The sequence below is a fragment of the Pseudophryne corroboree genome, chromosome 3 (genome assembly GCF_028390025.1).
Source record: "Pseudophryne corroboree isolate aPseCor3 chromosome 3, aPseCor3.hap2, whole genome shotgun sequence".
NCBI classification, from domain to species: Eukaryota; Metazoa; Chordata; class Amphibia; order Anura; family Myobatrachidae; genus Pseudophryne; species Pseudophryne corroboree.
The window spans coordinates 288,807,975-288,831,978 of NC_086446.1; the positions used below are offsets into that span (position 1 = coordinate 288,807,975).

The following is a 24,004-nucleotide window of genomic DNA, read 5'->3' on the forward strand; positions in this document are numbered from 1 at the left end:
GCACATATATTACGAATAGCACCGAGGATCCGGTCGAGGTCATAGACCAAAAGATGGACGATATTCTCCAATTGAAGTGGGAATTTCGCAGGAGACACAATCTCACTCTTGCTGCTGTAGGTAATGAGCTGACTGGTTGGGTGTCATGGTTGAACCCGCGAAATTGGTTTTCTGGTTTAGGAGACTGGGCTCAAGGAGTCATAATGGATGTTGGGAAGTTTCTCCTATGTATCTTAGGTGTTGTCATATCGATTGGATTGATATTTAGATGCGGTCAGGCTTTAATGAAGTGCAATCATCGTACTAGGGTAATGAGTTTAAGGAGTGAGGAAACTGTAATTCCAATGGACTTGATTTATGACCCAAATGTAGAAACAATGATGTGATGAAAATGCGATTTCTACGGTCCGTTTCTTTCACCTGTTTTTCCGTTTTCTCCAAGGTAAAAAGACCCACTTTGGACGAGGAATTTGATGAGCCGATATACAGACAACAGATGGATTAAAGAAGAAGTTTTGACAACCTGATACACAGATTTTTGATGAACTATGCCATGGATCCCCAGTTTCCCTAGAAATTTTAAAATTACGCTAGCCCAACACTTTTGTACATCTATGGACATTGACAGCTTTGCTCGCACCTTATGAGCAAAAGCACAAAGAAGACTGCATTCAACAGACACCAAACAAGACCTCAATCGACGAATGTACATTTACCTGACATAGAATACCACCGCATTTACCGTAATTATGTCTTTTCTTCATTTCTACAACCCTCAGGTAATGACACACATAGTCGATAGGGAATACAGGCACAGATATCAGCAATCACATATCTCCCCCATTCATGTATCATCAACTAAAATGTGCTCCCCCATTTTGTTACAACCAAAGCCGAAAAGAGCTCGGTAAAGTTTGACAGCCCATCCACAGACCCGTACCACGGGATAAGAAGGAATTCAAATGTATACTTCGCAATACCTCGAAGCTTGATTTAAAACACGTACGGCACGATGATACATGACCCCCAAGCACGGATTCATACACACATGCTTCTGCTATCTCACTAGGTCATACCCTTTTCCTACCATCTCCTCTCCTCCCTTACCCAACCATGTAAATGTATTAACCCCTAACATATATTTTTCTCTTTTTGAAATGTTTTCAGGAAGTGGCAGTTATTGTTGACTGCCAAAGGGTGGACTGTCAAAGTCAGAAAAATATCTCTATGCACACTACCATATTTGCACCTCACACAGGTCCGTGCTGCGCATGCGTACGCTCTCCCGTACGTGCGCATACTCACAGTCGCGGGCACCCGCAGGTGCACGGTATGCGTATTTATGGTAGAGTTTATGTGATCGTAGCGTGCGACTCAATCGTTACATATTTTCACTATATAATGTATTTTGTAGATCATGGTCCCGTTGATAGATTCTGAAAGTTTGGTTAATATAGAATGTTCATGAACAGAGAAATCCCTCTTTGTTTGATACGAAGGGTCAGACAGGAGTAATACAGTGGTGTTTAGTATCCATCGGAAGAATATTTAATTAGAAATATTCCGGTGTTGGTTTGAAGCAGATCAATCGCTCGTGCGAATAGTTATGGACATAAGAAGTTTATGAACATTTACTTTATTTGCACTTTATTACCCATGCGGCGGGAAACCCAGTTTCCTTCCCACCTGAGCTGTTGGAAATAGTCACAGCCCACCTGTATGAATCAACCTATGACCTTTTGTTATAATGCGAAGCCGAATTCCTGTGTCCAATGAACAATGAGATTGTAGGGACCATTGAATTGCATTGTGTGTGGGGCATAAATAGAAAGGCCGATCACATCCAGCTCTCACTCTTCAACGGTTATCATTGCTGAAAATCGGGAGCTGGATGTCCAGAGGCGCATGCGATCGTTTCCTTTGTGCGTAAGTGTTTCTCCGCAACTATATTGATCTTCTTGTTATTGTGGGCCAATCTCTCTCTCTCCTCCTCTTTCTCTCTTATTTTCTCTTAAATAGTAATTGTATTATATTTCCTGTGTAGTTATCTGGTTAGGTAGTCTATGTTATATTGTAGTGTATGATTTGTATTTGTATTAATTCTTTTGCAAGTATATCATTCAAAATATATACATATTAGGCGTTGGACCCTAAGCCCAGGTATCTGTGTATTTCTTATAGTGTCTAGTATTCTCAGAGCGTCGGTGACGCTCAAACAGCTTTTAAGTTAATCAGGTTACACAAGGTTGCATCTACACACTATCACTACACTAAGGATTTGCTGCATAATATACTGTTTATGGTTTAGATTTAAAGGTTTAACATAGTGAGCGTCAGCGCCGCTGGTGATCTCCTCGTGGTCCCGAGCGTCCGCTACGCTATAGCGAATCATTACGTTAGTCAGCAGCCAATAACGTGCCTGCCTGTGATCTCTTGGCCGTGAGTGAACGTGACGCTTGAGCGTCTCGATCACGGCAAAGCGATTGTTACGCAACTAGCGTACCCTTACGGTACTTCATACGTAGATAGCGTACAGTGTTCTTAGACCTCATAAAGGGTATTATATACGATAAATATTTAGCTTTATCAAACACTGCTTTAAAGAAGGATATTTCCGTTTTCCCAGGGACGATTTTCAAAAATCTGATACCTCTGGAAAAAGTGTACCCTCAGCTATCAGCCTAGGGCCTTATAATTTGAGCTCCAAGTGCAAGATGGAATAGGAAGAGTTTGAAACAAACCTAATGGTGATTTGCATGGATACTTGTTTCCAGCGTACATCAGCCATGGTATACATGTTTTTTTAACATCTTCTTGAGTCTTATATCATTCAATATATCCAGCTATTTCAGAGTTATGGACTAATTTTAGCAGGTCTACCATACTTGCCTACTCGCCCAGAAGTTGTAAGATACTCACAATTCAACCCCAGAGTAGGCAGATCTCCTGCACATTGCCCTCTTGTTCATTAAGTGGGCATGATAGGTAGATGATCATGGGAATTGCGGTACAGTATGGAGGGGCAAACTGATGCATACAGTATTACCCGGACTCACCCCCAAAAGTGGCCAGCAGCATCTCCTGTCTGGGCTTCAGTTTAGATGGGTTTAGCATCTTTTTGTGCAGCTAAAACTAGTGTTTTTGGGCATGAAATGTATAATAATTAAAGGTCGACTGCGTCCCTTAATTAGCCTGGCCAAAATAAAACTATTCCCCTCTAAGATGTATACTGTTGCCCATTCCAAAAATTCTGAATCTGTTAGCGGATACACTACATAGCAGCAGAAAGTACTACATAATCAAGCAAGAACTCTTTATGTACAAAAAGGATCAAATACATGCTGCTTCCTTAACATGGAGGATAAGAAAGAAGGAACACCTGCTACTGTATAACAGTTTGGATAAACACACTCTGTAGCTACCTTCTTTTCAGCTGAACAGTGATTACAGCTGCTTGTACTGTATAATACCACAATTGAGAACAGTGGTTGCAATATCAAAATGACACATGTCTAACAGAATGTCCATTTTCTACTTCTGAATACATAGTTGGATAAATCCATTAAGATAATCAGGGGTTGCATCTCTGGCCAGTTCATCCTTCATTTCCTCTAAAAGAACCTGATGGAACTGACTTTTTAAGCAAATTAACTTTAGCAGTCTCACGCATCTTTGAAAATTAACTCCTGATTTCGAACTGACTGCACATTCGTCTGAACCAATGTGTGTGCAAGTGGCACACAGTGCATCTGCAGTAGCAATGGAGTGTAGCACCTTCACTAACCTGAAGTAGATGTTTCTGAGTGGCGATGCACAGAGCGGCTGATTCTGATGGGAGTGTCGTGGGCATGCATCGCTACTTCATTGCTTCAGTAAGGTGTTCAGGCACAGATAAGATGAAGGTTTGGGATGGATCTCTTGCACTATGCACTGGGCTGGTGAAAATCCGGATTCCAGTTACTAATGATGACAGCTGAAGCACGGATGCAAAAAACAGTGGTCAGTGTCACCTGGACATGGGAAATCACACTAATATGAACATAGATGATCAGATAACTATATTAGCAAATTGTAGTCTAGCATAGTTTCCTACCCTACCTCATTCTGCAGGAGACTCCCTGAAATAGTAGCAATCTCCTTCACTCCCTGAATAGTCCATCAATCTCCCTAATTGCACCTTACCCCCATTATGCAGCTGTTACATTCTTGGGCGGAAAAAAAAAGTCAGAGATACATACATTCACATGGGCTTATCATTGCCATTTCCCTGCATTGCTTATAAAGCACAATGGGGCAGATGTATTAACCTGGAGAAGGTTTAAGGAAGTGATAAACCAGTGATAAATGCAAGGTGATAAACACACCAGCCAATCAGCTCCCATATGTAAATTAACAGTTAGGAGCTGATTGGCTGGTGCATTATCACCTTGCACTTAACACTGCTTTATCACTGGTTTATCACTTCCTTATGCCTTCTCCAGGTTAATACCAGTGGCTCACGCAGGGGGGGGGGGGGGGGGGTCAGAGTACGGCACTGTCTCCATCTCAACAAAAGCCGCGATCGCGACCGCTTCCGTTACTGCGGACCTCCTGCAGCACCAGCAGAGAGCTACAGTACGTAGCTCTCTGCATAGTGAAAGTCCGGGGGGAGCTGCTGGCTGTGGAAGCTCAGCTACAGCAGCTCCCTCCGTCCCTCCCTCCCTCGTCACAGAACTCCTGCTCCCAGTCCCTGGTGGTATGTATACCACCATATATTTATATTTAAGTGTATTAAGTGGTGATGGATGTATTATCTATGTATGTGTATGATATATACATATATATATATATATATAGGAATCCAGTAAAAGCGGCACTCGACGGGTCTTCAGTATAAGAAGAATAAATGAACGGCGAAGTAACGCCTGGCAGAGGTTAACGTTTCAGTTTAATACATAAACTTTCGTCAGAACAAAGAAGCAATAGATTGTACATACCTTTATACCTTGAATTCACCATGTGAATCAGACAGCGTGGATGCTGACCGCGGCGCCTTCTGGTGACGTCGCGTGAGTGCGACGTGCGCTCTGCAGCGCCACTTCCGGTCGGGCCGTAACTAGGAAACAGAATCAACAATACAACACCGTCACCATAACAACAAGATAGCGGATGTCAGCCTCTATTAGTAACACAGATGGAATGGATATCCAGAATCGCAATAAACATACCGATACACATTAATACTATACAGTACACTACTCAGCCGCCAAACTATAAACTATCGTGCAGTGTGATTGATCAATACCGCACTAGCTATAACTAATGAATCATACTAAAGGAAACAGTTCCAATTTAATTGTTCATTCAGTCCCCTGGGTACCAAAGTATCCAGGGAGTGAATCCAGCGTGCCTCCAGCTGGAGAAGTCTCCTTGATCTGTCGCCCCGTCTAATGTTTACAGGTACCTGATCAATAATTTTATATTTGAGAGTAGCCAAACTGTGTTGCATCATTTTAAAATGCCTGGCTACTGGTTGCTCCGAGTCTGATCCTTCAAGCGCATGTCTAATAGACATTCTGTGGGTGGCCATCCTTTCCTTAAAACTGCAGGTGGTCTTACCCACATAAAGGAGTCCGCATGGGCAACGGATGAAGTAAACGACAAATTTACTGGAGCAGGTAAGAACATGCTTGATTGTGAGTCGTTTTCCTGTGTGCGGGTGGGCAAAAGAAGATCCTGCCTCCATGTATCTACACGTAGTGCATCCTGTGCACTTATAGCATCCTGGCTTACGTGTAAGGAAAGTAGTAGTCGGAGCAGGGAGTAATCTTCCAACATCATTCACTACCAATAGATCTTTTAAGTTACGTCCTCGTTTGTAGCTAGGTAGTAGGGTCATATTTATATATATACACTGCTCAAAAAAAATAAAAGGAACACTTAAACAACACAATGTAACTCCAAGTCAATCACACTTCTGTGAAATCAAACTGTTCACTTAGGAAGCAACACTGATTGACAATCAATTTCACATGCTGTTGTGCAAATGGAATAGACAACAGGTGGAAATTATAGGCAATTAGCAAGACACCCCCAATAAAGGAGTTGTTCTGCAGGTGGTGACCACAGACCACTTCTCAGCTCCTATGCTTTCTGGCTGATGTTTTGGTCACTTTTGAAAGCTGGCGGTGCTTTCTCTCTAGTGGTAGCATGAGACGGAGTCTACAACCCACACAAGTGGCTCAGGTAGTGCAGCTCATCCAGGATGGCACATCAATGCGAGCTGTGGCAAGAAGGTTTGCTGTGTCTGTCAGCATAGTGTCCAGAGCATGGAGGCGCTACCAGGAGACAGGCCAGTACATCAGGAGATGTGGAGGAGGCCAACAACCCAGCAGCAGGACCGCTACCTCTGCCTTTGTGCAAGGAGGAACAGGAGGAGCACTGCCAGAGCCCTGCAAAATGACCTCCAGCAAGCCACAAATGTGCTTGTGTCTACTCAAATGATCAGAAACAGACTCCATGAGGGTGGTATGAGGGCCCGACGTCCACAGGTGGGGGTTGTGCTTACAGCCCAACATCGTGCAGGACGTTTGGCATTTGCCAGAGAACACCAAGATTGACAAATTCGCCACTGGCGCCCTGTGCTCTTCACAGATGAAAGCAGGTTCTCACTGAGCACATGTGACAGACGTGACAGAGTCTGGAGACGCCAAGGAGAACGTTCTGCTGCCTGCAACATCCTCCAGCATGACCGGTTTGGCAGTGGGTTAGTAATGGTGTGGGGTGGCATTTCTTTGGGGGGCCGCACAGCCCTCCATGTGCTCGCCAGAGGTAGCCTGACTGCCATTAGGTACCTAGATGAGATCCTCAGACCCCTTATGAGACCATATGCTGGTGCGGTTGGCCCTGGGTTCCTCCTAATGCAAGACAATGCTAGCCCTCATGTGGCTGGAGTGTGTCAGCAGTTCCTGCAAGACGAAGGCATTGATGCTATGGACTGGCCCGCCCGTTCCCCAGACCTGAATCCAATTGAGCACATCTGGGACATCATGTCTCGCTCCAGCCACCAACGCCACGTTGCACCACAGACTATCCAGGAGTTGGCGGATGCTTTAGTCCAGGTCTGGGAGGAGATCCCTCAGGAGACCATCCGCCACCTCATCAGGAACATGCCCAGGCGTTGTTCCTATTGATTAACCTTAGCTGTAGTCAATAGCACCCCCAGCAGGAATGGTGACTACCTTAATGCAACAGGGGTCATCTTTCAGAGCTCTAGAAAGCTCCTAATTTGATATAACAAAATTGTGTGTGTGCAGATACAATCCCACTTTGTTGTAGGGAGGTCATACAGGCACGTGGAGGCCACACACACTACTGAGCCTCATTTTGACTTGTTTTAAAGACATTACATGAAAGTTGGATCAGCCTGTAGTGTGTTTTTCCACTTGAATTTTGAGTGTGACTCCAAAACCAGACCTCCATGGGTTAATAAATTTGATTTCCATTGATCATTTTTGTGTGATTTTGTTGTCAGCACATTCAACTATGTAAAGAACAAAGTATTTAATAAGAATATTTAATTCATTCAGATCTAGGATGTGTTATTTTAGTGTTCCCTTTATTTTTTTGAGCAGTGTGTATGTATATATATATATATATATATATATATATACATATACATATACATATACATATACATATATATATATATATATATATATATATATACACACACACAGGGGTATATTTACTAAAATTCGTATTTTCCCGACTGAGGTTAAAGTTCAATCACGAATGACATCGAAAGTGTAAAGTTGCAACTTTTTGAATTTATTACGACTAATTTACTAAGCTGTCGTATTCTGCATTTTCGTATTTACCGATGTCGATGTCATTCGTTTTTTTTTTGCAGTGTTTTACGTGAGTGACTTGTAAAACACTGCCGACTTTAATACAATGAATCTCGGCCGGATCTGAGAGATCCGTGCTGGGCTTCATTGTGCACCTTTATTAAAATAGAAATCAGTGTTAAAAAAAAAAAAAAAATTGCGTGTGGTCCCCCCTCCTAAGCAAAACCAGCCTCGGGCTCTTTGAGCCGGCCCTGGTTGAAAAAATATGGGAAAAAAAATGTCAGGGGTTCCCCCATATTTAAGCAACCAGCACCGGGCTCTGCGCCTGGTCCTGGTTCCAAAAATACGGGGGACAAAAAGCGTAGGGGTCCCCCGTATTTCTGAAACCAGCACCGGGCTCCACTAGCCAGAAACATAATGCCACAGCCGGGGGACACTTTTATCTAGGTCCCTGCTGCCCTGGCATTACATAACCAACTAGTCACCACTGGCCGGGGTACCCTGGAGGAGTGGGGACCCCTTCAAACAAGGGTCCCCCCCTCCAGCCACCCAAGGGCCAGGGGTGAAGCCCGAGGCTGTCCCCCCCCCCCCATCCAAGGGCTGCGGATGGGAGGCTGATAGCCTTTTTGTCAAAAAATGAATATTGTTTTTAGTAGCAGTACTACAAGTCCCAGCAAGCCTCCCCCGCAAGCTGGTACTTGGAGAACCACAAGTACCAGCATGCGGTGGAAAACCGGGCCCGCTTGTACCTGTAGTACTACTACTAAAAAAATACCCCAATAAAAACAGAAGACACACACCTTGAAAGTAAAAGTTTAATACATACATCCACACCTCCATATACACATACTTACCTATGTTCACACGAGGGTCGGTCCTCTTCTCCATGTAGAATCCATGGTGTACCTGTTGAAAAAATTAAACTCACAAAATCCAGTGTAGATGGCTCCTCTTCTTTTCTATTTGTAATCCTGGTACTTTGCAAAATAACAAAACGGGACCCCTTTCCCCGAATGCCAGGAACCCCCCCTGACTTCTGTCTAAGAGGGTTCCATCAGCCAATCAGGGAACGCCACGTTGTGGCATCCTCCTGATTGGCTGTGTGCTCCTGTAGTGTATGACAGGCAGCACATGGCAGTGTTACAATGTAGCGCCTATGCGCTCCATTGTAACCAAGGGTGGGAACTTTGTGGTTAACGGTGAGGTTACTTTCGGTCAACCGCTGACCACAAAGTTCCCACCATTGGTTACAATGGAGCGCATAGGCGCTACATTGTAACACTGCCGTGTGCTGCCTGTCATACACTACAGGAGCACACAGCCAATCAGGAGGATGCCACAACATGGCGTTCCCTGATTGGCTGATGGAACCCTCTTAGACAGAAGTCAGGGGGGGTTCCTGGCATTCGGGGAAAGGGGTCCCGTTTTGTTATTTTGCAAAGTACCAGGATTACAAATAGAAAAGAAGAGGAGCCATCTACACTGGATTTTGTGAGTTTAATTTTTTCAACAGGTACACCATGGATTCTACATGGAGAAGAGGACCGACCCTCGTGTGAACATAGGTGTATATGGAGGTGTGGATGTATGTATTAAACTTTTACTTTCAAGGTGTGTGTCTTCTGTTTTTATTGGGGTATTTTTTTAGTAGTAGTACTACAGATACCAGCGGGCCCAGTTTTCCACCGCATGCTGGTACTTGTGGTTCTCCAAGTACCAGCTTGCGGGGGAGGCTTGCTGGGACTTGTAGTACTGCTACTAAAAACAATATTCATTTTTTGACAAAAAGGCTATCAGCCTCCCATCCGCAGCCCTTGGATGGGGGGGGGGACAGCCTCGGGCTTCACCCCTGGCCGTTGGGTGGCTGGAGGGGGGGGACCCCTTGTTTGAAGGGGTCCCCACTCCTCCAGGGTACCCCGGCCAGGGGTGACTAGTTGGTTATGTAATGCCAGGGCCGCAGGGACCTAGATAAAAGTCGGCTATGGCATTATGTTTCTGGCTAGTGGAGCCCGGTGCTGGTTTCAGAAATACGGGGGACCCCTACGCTTTTTGTCCCCCGTATTTTTGGAACCAGGACCAGGCGCAGAGCCCGGTGCTGGTTGCTTAAATATGGGGAACCCTTGACATTTTTCCCCCCATATTTTTTCAACCAGGGCCGGCTCAAAGAGCCCGAGGCTGGTTTTGCTTAGGAGGGGGGACCCCACGCATTTAAAAAAAAAATAACACTTTCCCACCCCTTCCCACTGAAAAACATGCACGGATCTCATGGATCCGTGCATGCCTATCCGAACACGGTAAAAAAAAGCAGGTCTGGTTTTTTTTTAGCACTTTTTCACGATTTGTATTTTATCACGGCAGTGTTTGGCTATTGTCGGCAGTGTTTGTGATTTGCACTTTTTAGTAAATGACCGATTTCTACCAAATTGCAGGCGTATTTGACCGATGGTGTATTGATTCGTAATTTTTTCCTAGGACTTCCAAAAAAATACGAATACCCTCATCACTGCCGTGATTTGAGTTTAGTAAATTCCCGAGATGACACTTTGAAGAAAAAACACCATCTCGGTCAAAATCGGGACCTTAGTAAATATACCCCGGTGTATTGATTTGTAATTTTTTCCTAGGACTTCCAAAAAAATACGAATACCCTCATCACTGCCGTGATTTGAGTTTAGTCAATTCCCGAGATGACACTTTGAAGAAAAAACACCATCTCGGTCAAAATCGGGACCTTAGTAAATATACCCCACAGTATATTATAATTATACACACATACACACCCATGGAGACCCCCCCTGAATAAATCCTGCGTTTGCCCCTGAATACATCTACCCCAATGATCCCTATGGCTACATGCATTTTAAATAAGGTTTCTTTGTGGCTGCTCACAGTTTATGGGACCTCTTATAAAACACAATACACAAACAATTCCTAAAAAAATAAGTGTCTTTTCTTCATCAAGTAGATCTTACAAACTGTGGGCTCATTTACATGTGGATGTAAGTCATTTTTATGACATTCCTCTCAGATGTAGCAGTGCCAGTCCGCACCTATAGGTGTAACTTTCATAATCTCCCTGAAATACTTTTTCAAAAGTAGGCAAGTATGGTCTATAGCAGTGATTTTCAACCTTTTTAAACTCGTGGCACACTAATCAAGATTTTAAAATTGCCGAGGCACACCATCAGTTTTTTTAATCAAATATCTGCCCCTCATATTTCCACACACCTGCCCCCCCCCCTTAGTAATTCCACACACCTGCCCCCCCTTAGTAATTCCACACACCAGCTCCCCCCTTAGTAATTCCACACACCTGCCCCCCCATAGTAATTCCACACACCAGCTCCTCCCCTTAGTAATTCCACACACCTGCCCTCCCTTAGTAATTCCACACACCAGCTCCCCCCCTTAGTAATTCCACACACCAGCTCCCCCCTTAGTAATTCCACACACCTGCCCCCCCTTAGTAATTCCACACACCAGCTCCACCCCTTAGTAATTCCACACACCAGCTCCCCCCCTTAGTAATTCCACACACCAGCTCCCCCCTTAGTAATACCACACACCAGCTCCCTCCCTTAGTAATTCCACACACCAGCTCCCCCCCTTAGTAATACCACACACCTGCCCCCAGCACCCATAATAATTTGTCATGCTTTAATAACTAAATATCAGTGAGGAGCGCCGGGACCTCACCTCACCAGGCAGCACGGAGCAGCAGAGACTGTGTGAGTGGGCGGGCGACATGCGGTGCGTGACCTATGACTCACCATAGGTCACGGGCCGGCTGTCGGAACGAAAATGCAGTGCAGGGCTGGATGTGAACAGCCTGCCGGGCGGATGAGGTGGGGCTGTCTGGCAGGCGGTGGTGGCATGTCTTGCTGGCTGGCGGCAGCGGGTATGTGCGGCCGGTGCGGGCAGCGGTGTCAGGTCTTGCTGGCTAGCGGCAGCGGGTCTGTGCGGTGGGCGGCGGCACACCTAGCAACTGGTCGCGGCACACTAGTGTGCCGCGGCACACCAGTTGAAAAAGGCTGGTCTATAGGCTTCCACTATGGGTACAAATTCGAATGCAATTGCTCAGGCCCATTGTGAGCTGCCCAAAATGTGACTCGACAGTATACTGAGCCACAGAATGCACTGTCAAAGTCAGAAAAATATCTCTATACACACTGCCATATTTGCACCTCATTCTGGTCCGCGCTGCGCATGCGTGCGCTCTCCCGTGCGTGCGCATACTCACAGTCGCGGGCACCCGCAGGCGCACGGTATGCGTATTTACGGTAGAGTTTATGTGATCGTAGCGTGCGACTCAATCGTTACATATTTTCAGTAATAATGTATTTTGTAGATCATGGTCCCTTTGATAGATTCTGAAAGTTTAGTTAACATAGCATGTTCCTGAACAGAGAGATCCCTCTTTGTATTATACGAAGGGTCTAACAGGGGTCATACAGTGGTGTTTGGTACCCATCGGAAGAGTATTTAAATAGCAATATTCCGGTGTTGGTTTGGAGCGGATTAATCGCTCGTGCGAATAGTTATGAACATAAGAAGTTTATGTCCATTTACTATTATTTGTTCTTATTTAGTCATGCGGCGGGAAACTCAGTATCCCACCCACCTGAACAGTTGGAAGCAGTCACAGCCCACCTGTATGAATCAACCTATGACCTTTTGTTATAATGCGAAGCCGAATTCCTGTGTCCAATGAACAATGAGATTGTAGGGACCATTGAATTGTGTTGTGTGTGGGGCATAAATAGGCAGGCCGACCATATCCAGTTCACTCTCTTCAACGGTTCTCATTGCTGATAATCGGGAGCTGGATATCGAGGCGCATGCGATCGTTTCCCCTTGTGCGTAAGTGTTTCTCCGCAACTATATTGATCTTCTTGTTATTGTGGGCCAATTTCTCTCTCTCCCTCTCCCTTCTCCTCTTTCTCTCTTATTTTCCTTTAAATAGTAATTGTATTATATTTCCTGTGTAGTTATCTGGTTAGGTAGTCTATGTTATATTGTAGTGTATGATTTGTATTTGTATTAATTCTTTTGCAAGTTTATCATTCAAAATATATACATATTAGGCGTTGGACCCTAAGCCCAGGTATCTGTGTATTTCTTATAGTGTCTAGTATTCTCAGAGCGTCGGTGACGCTCAAACAGCTTTTAAGGTAATAAGGTTATACTGTGTTGCATTTACACTCTAACATTACACTAAGGTTTTACTGCACAATACACTGTTTATGGTTTAGATACAAAGGTTTAATATAGTGAGCGTCAGCGCCGCTGGTGATCTCCTCGTGGTCCCGAGCGTCCGCTACGCTATAGCGAATCATTACGTTAGTCAACAGCTAATAACGTGCCTGCCTGTGTTCTCTTGGCCGTGAGTGAACTTGACGCTTGAGCGTCTCGATCACGGCAAAGCGATTATTACGCAACTAGCGTACCCTTACGGTACTTCATACGTAGATAGCGTACAGTGTTCTTAGACCTCATAAAGGGTATTATATACGATAAATATTTAGCTTTATCAATTGCGGGCTCGTCCTGTCCTTCACATATCTACACTAGGTAATTTCAGCAGACATTATCCAGCAGCAAAGGGCGGGAGATCATATTCCTCGTAGTGCTGTTTGGATAAGCGTCTGCTTCTCTTAGTAAAGGGTGCTGAAGGAATCCGGGAACCGGAGGTAAGAACAAAACAATAGTGTCTTTTTAAAACTGTTTATTTTTCTGCCTTGCGCACACACGCACGCACACATATATATCTGCATTTCCTTTTCATTGGTGTATTTTCGTATGTCACTCTCCTGTTTGCCAGTTCTATAGTTGATAAACGTGCTTAGAGAGATTTGTCACTATTTCATAGTTTAAGAGTAAAGGTAATATAGTTAAAGTATAGACAAACACACAGCTGTGCCTGAGAGACAAGGCGAAGTCAGTGTGGTGCGCGGTAGATGATAAAGGATCATCTACATTGATAAACGTATAAATTGTGTTACGGTGGATCTTTGCTTTGCGTACACGTGTCTCTAACAAAAGACTGAGACTTGCGTACGCAATCCAAGGGCCGACGCACGCAGCGTATATTACGCAACGGAGCGTACGGGTACGCCCACGTAACTCAAATCACAAGTTTTTTTTTCTCTCCTCTCAACGCGATAAGTAGCGCCACGCGGTAAATAACGCCAGGCGATAAATCGCGCAAATCTATTTTTTTTTACATTCCAAATTTAAATTAACAGATCTTTCTCCTAATTGGTAACACATCTGGTCTAAAGAAAAATTTCTGCGCAGAAATAGAAATAGAAACAAAAGTGTATATGCGGTGAATGAGTGTTTGTTTTTACAATTTTAAAGGTTGAACCACAAGAAAAGTCGAGTACTCGTGAGGTACATGCGTGTAAGTGACGTACACGGTGGCTAGGGAGGCATCCCTGGTTAAATATACAATTTGAGCATTAGAGTGTAGCAGACCAGGAGGTCATACTGTAACAGACCAGGAGGTAATAACAGACCAGCAGGTTCAGGTACAGCAGACAAGGAAGTCCGCTATACAGTCCACAGGCACAACACCAAGAAAGGGTTGGTGCAACACCCATATAGGCCATATAAGCTCTGGCTGAAGGAATTCGCAGCCGAAATTTTCGATTCCGTTGGTCGCTCAGTACATAAGATTAGTTGCTTGTGTACTAAACGATTGTACCGCACGTAATTGTGTGCATTAGTAAACCTGACCGGTACTATTTGTGTACGAAGGTCATAAACGCTATTTGTACATTCTAACGTGATTTGTGTAATTTTTTTATTTTAAGGGAAGTTCGCTGCTCACTCAGGAACTATCCAGCAACCAATAGTTACTGGAAAGAGTAAGTGTTCTTCGGATCACCCTCACAGGTTCCAGTAAATAGAGGTTCAGGTCGCAGGGGCCCTAGGTCGAGTACGCCAGCACCATATCGGTGTGATCAGGTCGTATTGGTCGGCGTGGGCGAGTGAGTGGGGTACTCGGTAAACCGCCACCGTCAGCCTATTTTGGACATTTGGTTTGCGTAAGGGTTGGCTGGATAAAGCAACACTTTCGAACTATGGGGGCCACTTGTTCAGGTAGGGGGCGATCAACCTCGGTTCGGGTTGATTCAGTGAACCGACCAATTGGGTCGGCAAGGTATGTAATGTGTGAGAAATACGGAAGTCACACAGAAGCTTTATGTGATGAATGGGAGAGAATGACAGTACATGACGGGGAGAAATTCCCAAGAGTAGGTAGCTTCAGGTCAGAAGTGTTACAAAATTTAAGGAGGAGGATATGTCTCATTAAATCAACAAAGAGACGAATCAAACATTACGATTATTTGCAGTTGTGGCAACAGGAAGGTGACATACAGAGAGGATTGGCTCAAGCGGCGGGATCTGGCCCTATCAGGAAACTGATCGCCACGGCCCCACCGCCACCATATATATCAGGAGAAAAATTGGTTGCGGAGAATGACGCATTAAGGTGTAACAAACAACAAACTCTTAGCAACTGTGTAAATGTTAAAGATAATGTTAACCAATTAACCAATGCAAGTATTAACCCGTGCAAGTTGTACCCTGTTTTGAACTTCCCTCAGGAATGTGATCAAGAGGACGAATCGGCAACAATTTCAGCGCTCTCTCTAGCAGCCACCATAGCAGAGACCACAGTAGGCACAGCTCCACCCCCGAGATTAGTAACGAAAGCCCCTAGCGGAGGGATAGGTGAGGTCGTATCAACAGGTAAGTACGGCACCATACACTATGCTGAAACTATTTCACCACAGCCTGTAGAATCTACACAGAATGAGGTTGTTAGAGTTAATCCCGTTAGAGTAATAGCAGTGCCAAATGGGAAAACAGACACATCAGGAGCCACTCCCATTAGAAACATTGCCATGTACACCCCATTTTCCCGAATGGAATTAAGGACCATAGTGTCTGAATTCCCTGACCCTAGAAAAGACTTAGTTGCCAGTCAAAAATACATCAGAGACTTGGGTAACACTGTAGAGCCCAACAATAAAGACTGGCAGATATTGCTGAGAGCATGTTTACCCTCCAATGTTGACGCAACTCAATTTTTAGCTGATTGCGGATTAGATCAGGATGTACCTCTTACAGATGTGTACAACAAAGATAATGTAAAAAGAATAAGCTTACAGTTAAAAGAGTATTTCCCAGCGGTAGTCAGATGGAACAAGATATTCTCCATTAAACAGAAGGAGTCAGAGACAGCTGCAGAGTATTTTCACAGAGCATTATCAGAAATGGCAAAATACACAGGCATAGAGGACATTAAAACAAACACAAACCATCGAGAAGTAGCAGTATCGGTACTGATGAATGGTTTAAAAGAGTCATTGAAGACTAGGGTACAGACCACACAACCATGTTGGCGAGGTCTGTCTGTGGCTACTTTGAGAGAGGCTGCTATTGATCACGATAGGAACATCACCAGACACAGGGAACAACAAGGTGATAAATTAATGGCCGTAAGTATACAGGCCCTGACCACAAGGCAGCCTTTGTTTATACCACCAAACCCTGTGGGTAAGTCAAATGTGGTTACTTGTTATTCTTGTCATAAACAGGGACACATGGCACGAGATTGTAGAATGAAGAATTCACGAAATTCATACCAACCCCCTAGACAACGACACGACACACGACATTGGGAGCAAGGTCCGCAGAAATGGAGTTATGAGCCACATACAGGGGAAACAAAAAGATACCCCCCGAACAGAGACTGGCACGCCTCTGGTAGTTCCCAATTAACTCCGTCACAAGTAGTTGCTGCCAGCGGGATTCAGGGAGGTCACCATACCCAATAGGGGTGTGGCCATACCTGTAATCTGCAGCCAGTAAAATTGATTGCAAGTCTTGGAAGTGAACCAGAAATTGCAATCAATGTAGCTGGTAAATCATTAAACTTTCTTGTAGATACGGGGGCGGCCAAATCAGTGATCAATTCGACAGTGGGCATGAGGACCACTGGTAGGACAATTCCAGCCGTGGGAGTAACAGGAGTAGTCCAGCATTACCCTGTTAGCAAACCAGCAGAGATTACAATAGGGCCTTTACATACCAAGCATTCCTTTTTGCTGGCTGCATCGGCACCGACCAATCTCCTGGGTAGAGACTTACTGTGTAAAATGGGGTGCGTCATTTATTGTACTCCTGAAGGTGTATTCTTGGACATACCTGAGAATCACGCTCAGGAAGTGCGAGACATGTTAGACTCCCCGTCAAAATTAATGTCACATACCATTATGACAAATAGGACTCCCTCCCAAGTAGAAGAAATGACATCTCAGATACCAGAGTCACTTTGGACTAAAGATGGACAGGACACTGGATTAATGGCAAATGTAGCTCCGGTAGTTGTACAAGTAAAAGATGGTAGGATAGCTCCAAAAATCCCACAGTACCCTCTGAAGCCAGAGGTGGAGTTAGGAGTTTACCCAGTAATAGAGCGCTTGCTACAACAGGGCATTCTGATAAGAACGTCCAGCACTGCTAATAGTCCCATCTTCCCTGTGAAAAAGAGTGGGGGGAGGGGTTACAGGCTAGTGCAGGATCTAAGGGGGATTAACAAAATAGTTGAGAGTCAGTTCCCCGTAGTGCCAAATCCAGCTGTCATCCTAATGCAAATCCCTCCCACTGCGAAATTTTTCACTGTTATTGACCTCTGCTCCGCTTTCTTTTCGGTACCTCTGCACCCTGACAGTCAATATTTGTTTGCATTTACATACAGAGGAGTCCAATACACATGGACTCGATTACCACAAGGATTCATAGATAGCCCAAGTATATTTTCTCAGGCTTTGCATGATTGTTTACAGTCTTTCCAACCAGTGAGTGGATCAGTATTAATACAGTACGTGGATGATCTACTACTGTGTTCTGATTCATTGGAGGCATCCCTGAAGGATACGAAACAGCTCCTGTTTCATCTTTCAGACACAGGACACAAGGTTTCCAAAGACAAGTTGCAATTATGCCAAACTAAGGTAAAATATTTGGGACACTGTTTAACACAAGGACTGAGACACCTGACCGCTGATAGAATTCAAGCAATTAGAGACATGACTCTGCCACAAACCCAGCAACAGATCAGAACATTTTTAGGAATGTGTGGGTATTGCCGTAATTGGATCCCAGGGTTTTCCATTTTAGCGTTACCTTTGCAGGAGATGGTCTCCTCAAACAAACCTGATCGGATTTCGCATACAGACGAATCTGAGGCAGCATTTGAGAGACTTAAACAGTGCCTAACGCAGGCACCAGCATTAGGTATGCCGGACTATGGGAAACCCTTTGAACTATACGGAACAGAAAGTGCTGGTTGCGCGGCAGGCGTACTAACCCAAAAGCACGGTGATGCCAGCAGGCCAGTAGCATATTACAGCGCTCAGCTAGACACGGTAGCGCGATCCCTCCCCACATGCTTGCGAAGCGTTGCTGCGATAGCATTGCTAGTAACGAAAAGCGAAGACGTCGTGCTAGGTCACAACCTCACAATTCATACACCACATGCAGTGTCAGCCTTGTTAAATTCTGCCCAAACCAGGCACGTCTCATCAGCGCGGTTTACAAGATGGGAATTGGCACTAATGGCCCCCGTAAACATCACCATAAGGAGATGCAGTGCATTAAATCCTGCAACATATCTCCCAGGTGTGTCTGGACAGACCCAAAGGGTGGAGGATGAGAGTACTGGGGAAGGAGGATTTAATACAAAGGAAGACACTCATGATTGTATGGAATATTTGACCCAAAATTTTACCGCAAGGCCTGACATCAGTGACAACCCACTGGAAGATGTAGAACTTACGTTCTACACGGACGGTAGTTGTCATAGACAGTCAGACTCGGGAGACTTGTGTACTGGATACGCAGTCGTAGATGACCACGGCACCATAGAAGCGGAACCGCTAGGCCCACCTCACTCAGCCCAGGTTGCTGAACTGGTCGCCCTAACCAGAGCATGTGAATTGGCTAAGGGAAAATCAGCCAATATCTACACCGATTCTAGATACGCATTCGGGGTAGTCCATGATTTCGGAGCCCTATGGCGCCTCAGAAATTTCATGACGGCAGCTGGTACACCGGTAGCGCATGCAGCTCACATAAAAAGGCTTCTAACAGCGATACAGGAACCCGACAGAGTGGCTGTTATCAAATGTAAAGCACATACATATAGCCAAGACCCAGTATCACTTGGTAACAGCCGAGCAGACGAAGCTGCTAAATTAGCAGCTGCTACCCCCAGACAGACAGACACCACACAACTGATGGTATTTAATACCATCAACACACAGAAGTTGTGTGAAATGCAAAATTTGTGTTCCACACAGGAAAAGGCAGTCTGGAAGGCAAAGGGATATGGCCAGGAGTCCTCAGGACTCTGGACGGATGGACATGGTAAACCAGTGGCCCCCAGAGCATATCTTCCATGTTTGGCTGTAGCAGCTCACGGGCTGACTCATCTAGGCAAGGAAGGGATGTGCAAGTTGGTAAGAGCATATTGGTGTGCCCCAGGATTCTCCTCTTATGCGAGTAAAAGAGCCATGTCATGCCTTACCTGTTTGAGAAAGAATATTGGAAAGGCAATACCTACAGAACCATCCCATATCCCACCTGCCGGCGGCCCTTTCCAGGTAATACAGATTGACTTCATTCAATTACCCCCTTGTCGAAATTTGAAATATGTACTTGTTTGTATAGATGTTTTTTCAAATTGGGTCGAAGCATTTCCGGCGGCCACAAATACCGCTATGTTTACTGCTAAGAAAATTGTGCAGGAATTTGTATGTAGATATGGTATCCCTAGAATTATCGAAAGTGATAGGGGTACCCATTTTACAGGTGATGTCTTTCAAGGAATGTGTAAATTGATGGGAATTGATAGCAAGCTGCACACTCCATACCGTCCACAGGCGAGTGCGAAAGTGGAAAGAGTGAACAGCACTATTAAAAATAAACTGAGTAAAGTGATGGCAGAGACAGGATTGACATGGCCAGAAGCTTTACCCATTGTACTGTACAGCATCAGAACCACTCCCAGGTCCCCTCTTAATCTGTCTCCCTTTGAAATCTTGTTTGGTCGACAACCGCATGTTATGATTAACCCTCAGGATGATTTGAAATGTAACAATGAAGTGACTGTAAAATACTTGATTAACATGAGTAAACAGTTGAGGAATCAAAATGATAATCTGAAGTTAGTGATTCCTGATTTACCAGATAGTAATTGTCATGACATTGAACCTGGGGATTATGTAATGATACAGAATTTTCTACGCTCAGGTTGCCTTATTGACAGATGGGAAGGACCATACCAGGTCTTATTGACTAGCACTACAGCATTGAAGGTTGCTGAGAGAGAGACTTGGGTTCATTCGTCCCACTGTAAAAAGGTTGCTGATCCAGAGAGGTCCCGTGATAAGGAACAGACGGTAGAGGTTGTATCACTGGAGTGTCTGTTCCAGGAAGATTGAGGCGGCACCTGAGCATTGAAAATCACAAGACCAAAAGCAGTTGTCGATCCCCTGTTCCCTTTTATTGTTTTTCTCCAACTCCCCATCCCCTCTCCCTCAAATTATTTTTTTCCCCCTTCTCATTCTTCTCCGTTTCCTCCTACAAGATGGACTTGCCCCAAGAGACTGTGATCCGGATTTTCCTGTTGACCATGATGTTGACCAGAGCAGTCTGTTCCGGCGAGAGTACCATGGAGGTCGAGAGAGGTTCTGGAATGGGTTCTGATGACAGAGATGGAGGCGTAGTTTTCCAAGAACAACTTAACCAACAAGTAAAGGCGAGTATCAGAAAACGATCCGATAGCATTGACCATAGAAGGAATTGTGAAGGATTGTTAGCTGAAGAAAACTGTATCTGTCGGCTCTGTAACAATGTCATTGAGGATGGGTGCATTAAGAAATGCCAATCCAGTTTTAATATCCATATGGACCGGCATCCATTGAGTGACTATCACTCCTTAGTGGGTAGTGTGTTAAATAAAACAGATTGTTGGGTATGCTCTCAAGTACCTCAAGGTCATAGCAAATCAGGACTAGTACCATTTCCTTTAACGATAGGGGAGGTACTTGAGTTAAGTGGTGGGAGACCGGTGGACAGAAGGTTTAATATCTCCAGTCCTCCTAGTTTGAAGCTCCACCAATACCATGTGGATAGGTCCCTATTATGTTTCAACATCTCCAATCCCCGAAAGCCGGGAAATTGGGAAGTGTCATGGAGTAATCAAACCATGACCTTTTCGCATAGAGCAGATAGAATGCCTACAGATACAGAGCTTGTACGCCACATAGCCAGTAGAGGAAAATCTTTCCGGTATAGGTATACCTTAGGAAATAGGATTACTAGAGTTGGAGAGGTATCACCAGGATACTGTGCACATATCGTACAACCTGATACGTGTACTAAGCAGATGGAAGAATTAGGGTTAGGAGATTTCACATGGAAGGTGTGTAATATGGTTATGTCCTACTCCGTCCCATATGTTCTCCCCGATGATGCATATTTCATATGCGGGAGAAAGGCGTACAAGTGGCTTGCCCCAAACTCTGAAGGATTGTGTTATATTGGAAAAGTACTGCCTGAAGTAATGACTGTATCACATGACAAAATGAAAGACATACACCGTGGTGCCCAAGCTCCTTATACTCACACCCATTACGAGCACGTTGTTAAGAGGCACCTGATAGAGAAGACAGAGCATCCGGCCTCTGATCTGATAGGTGAATCCACCGGGATTCAATTCTTAATCGCGTTAGATTTCACCCGCACCGCTAGAGGAGTGCTGAATTATAAATACATATCTGCGCTCGCCAATTTGTTAGATAATATCACTGAAATGTATGATGACACGTTTAGGTATACTGGAAGAGAACTTCAGGCTTATAAAACAGAACTGGTACAGCATAGAATGATTCTTAATTACCTCACAGCAGTGACAGGCGGATATTGTGTCACACTGGCAACACAATACGGCGTGAAATGTTGCACATATATTACGAATAGCACCGAGGACCCGGTCGAGGTCATAGACCAAAATATGGACGATATTCTCCAATTGAAGTGGGAATTTCGCAGGAGACACAATCTCACTCTTGCTGCTGTAGGAAATGAGCTGACTGGTTGGGTGTCATGGTTGAACCCGCGAAATTGGTTCTCTGGTTTAGGAGACTGGGCTCAAGGAGTCATAATGGATGTTGGGAAGTTTCTCCTATGTATCTTAGGTGTTGTCATATCGATTGGATTGATATTTAGATGCGGTCAGGCTTTAATGAAGTGCAAACATCGTACAAGGGTAATGAGTTTGAGGAGTGAGGAAACTGTAATTCCAATGGACTTGATTTACGACCCAACGGTAGAAACAATGATGTAATGAAAATGCGATTATACGGTCCGTTTCTTTCACCTGTTTTTCCGTTTTCTCCAAGGTAAAAAGACCCACTTGGACGAGGAATTTGATGAGCCGATATACAGACAACAGAGGGATTAAAGAAGAAGTTTTGACAACCTGATACACAGATTCTTGATGAACTATGCCATGGATCCCCAGTTTCCCTAGAAATTTTAAAATTACGCTAGCCCAACACTTTTGTAAATCTATGGACATTGACAGCTTTTGCTCGCACCTTATGGGCAAAAGCACAAAGAAGACTGCATTCAACAGACACCAAACAAGACCTCAATCGACAAATGTACATTTACCTGACATAGAATACCACCGCATTTACCGTAATTATGTCTTTTCTTCATTTCTACAACCCTCAGGTAATGACACACATAGTCGATAGGGAATACAGGCACAGATATCAGCAATCACATATCTCCCCCATTCATGTATCATCAACTAAAATGTGCTCCCCCATTTTGTTACAACCAAAGCCGAAAAGAGCTCGGTAAAGTTTGACAGCCCATCCACAGACCCGTACCACGGGATAAGAAGGAATTCAAATGTATACTTCGCAATACCTCGAAGCTTGATTTAAAACACGTACGGCACGATGATACATGACCCCCAAGCACGGATTCATACACACATGCTTCTGCTATCTCACTAGGTCATACCCTTTTCCTACCTTCTCCTCTCCTCCCCTACCCAACCATGTAAATGTATTAACCCCTGACATATATTTTTCTCTTTTGAAATGTTTTAAAAGGTGGCAGTTATTATTGACTGCCAAAGGGTGGACTGTCAAAGTCAGAAAAATATCTCTATACACACTGCCATATTTGCACCTCATTCTGGTCCGCGCTGCGCATGCGTGCGCTCTCCCGTGCGTGCGCATACTCACAGTCGCGGGCACCCGCAGGCGCACGGTATGCGTATTTACGGTAGAGTTTATGTGATCGTAGCGTGCGACTCAATCGTTACATATTTTCAGTAATAATGTATTTTGTAGATCATGGTCCCTTTGATAGATTCTGAAAGTTTAGTTAACATAGCATGTTCCTGAACAGAGAGATCCCTCTTTGTATTGTACGAAGGGTCTAACAGGGGTCATACAGTGGTGTTTGGTACCCATCGGAAGAGTATTTAAATAGCAATATTCCGGTGTTGGTTTGGAGCGGATTAATCGCTCGTGCGAATAGTTATGGACATAAGAAGTTTATGTCCATTTACTATTATTTGTTCTTATTTAGTCATGCGGCGGGAAACTCAGTATCCCACCCACCTGAACAGTTGGAAGCAGTCACAGCCCACCTGTATGAATCAACCTATGACCTTTTGTTATAATGCGAAGCCGAATTCCTGTGTCCAATGAACAATGAGATTGTAGGGACCATTGAATTGTATTGTGTGTGGGGCATAAATAGGCAGGCCGACCATATCCAGTTCACTCTCTTCAACGGTTCTCATTGCTGATAATCGGGAGCTGGATATCGAGGCGCATGCGATCGTTTCCCCTTGTGCGTAAGTGTTTCTCCGCAACTATATTGATCTTCTTGTTATTGTGGGCCAATTTCTCTCTCTCCCTCTCCCTTCTCCTCTTTCTCTCTTATTTTCCTTTAAATAGTAATTGTATTATATTTCCTGTGTAGTTATCTGGTTAGGTAGTCTATGTTATATTGTAGTGTATGATTTGTATTTGTATTAATTCTTTTGCAAGTTTATCATTCAAAATATA

General features: G+C 44.4%; 1 long non-coding RNA gene across 1 annotated transcript in view; it reads right to left on the reverse strand.

Annotated features, from left to right (window-relative positions):
• LOC135057712 (uncharacterized) overlaps positions 1-5,091 on the reverse strand; it is a 58,457-nt gene extending 53,366 nt beyond the window's left edge. Inside the window, exons 1-2 of the long non-coding RNA XR_010244317.1 lie at positions 4,977-5,091; positions 3,785-3,973 (exon numbers count right to left, since the gene is read on the reverse strand). This is a non-coding gene — a long non-coding RNA (uncharacterized LOC135057712). The remainder of the gene's footprint in view (positions 1-3,784; positions 3,974-4,976) is intronic.
• Between the last annotated feature and the right edge of the window lie 18,913 nt (positions 5,092-24,004).